Source organism: Herpailurus yagouaroundi, unplaced genomic scaffold (assembly GCF_014898765.1).
Source record: "Herpailurus yagouaroundi ecotype Mexico unplaced genomic scaffold, PumYag 185, whole genome shotgun sequence".
Lineage (NCBI taxonomy): Eukaryota > Metazoa > Chordata > Mammalia > Carnivora > Felidae > Herpailurus > Herpailurus yagouaroundi.
Genome location: NW_024412416.1, coordinates 23590816 through 23591707, shown reverse-complemented (window position 1 = coordinate 23591707; position 892 = coordinate 23590816).

Genomic DNA, 892 nt, shown 5'->3' with positions numbered 1-892 from the left:
ATTAACTTATAAGGGAAGAACCATAAGGCTAGCTGCACATCTCTCAACAGAAATGTGGCAAGTCAGAAGAGAGTGACATGGTATATTCAATGTACTGAATGGAAAAAATCTGCAGTAATTAATACTGTATCCAGCAAGGCTATCATTCAGAATTGAAGGTGAGATAAAGAATTGCCAGACACGAGAGATAGGAGGAAGATGGCGGCGTAGGAGGACACTGGGCTCACCCCACGTCCTGCTGTTCACTTAGATTCCACCTACACCTGCCTAAATAACCCAGAAAACCGCCAGAGGATTAGCAGAACGGAGTCGCCGGAGCCAAGCACAGACGAGAGGCCCACGGAAGAGGGTAGGAAGGGCGGCAAGGCGGTGCCCGCTCCACGGACTGGCGGGAGGGAGCCGGGGCAGAGGGGCATCTCGCCGGCCAAGCAGAGCCCTCGAGTCTGGCTTGCAAAAAGCGGAGGGGCATGACGGACTGTGTTCCGACAGCAAGCGCGACTTAGCGTCTGGGAGATCATAAGTTAACAGCTCTGCTCAGAAAGCAGGAAGGCTGGAGGACAAAGGGAAGGAGAGCTGCTGAGCCCCCGGACGACAGAGCTCAGTTTGGTGGGAAGCAAAGGCGCTCGCCAGCGCCATCTCCCCCGCCCATCCCCCAGCCCAAATCCCAAAGAGAACCAGTTCCTGCCAGGGAACTTGCTCCTCCGCGCAAACACCCAACTCGGCGCTTCTGCAGAGCCAAACCTCCGGCAGCGGATGTGACTCCCTTCTGCTGCTACAGGGCCCCTCCTGAAGTGGATCACCTAAGGAGAAGCAAGCTAAGCCTGCCCCTCCTGCCCCCTTGCACTTTGCCTACCCACCCCAGCTAAGACGCCAGATCCCCAGCATCACAAGC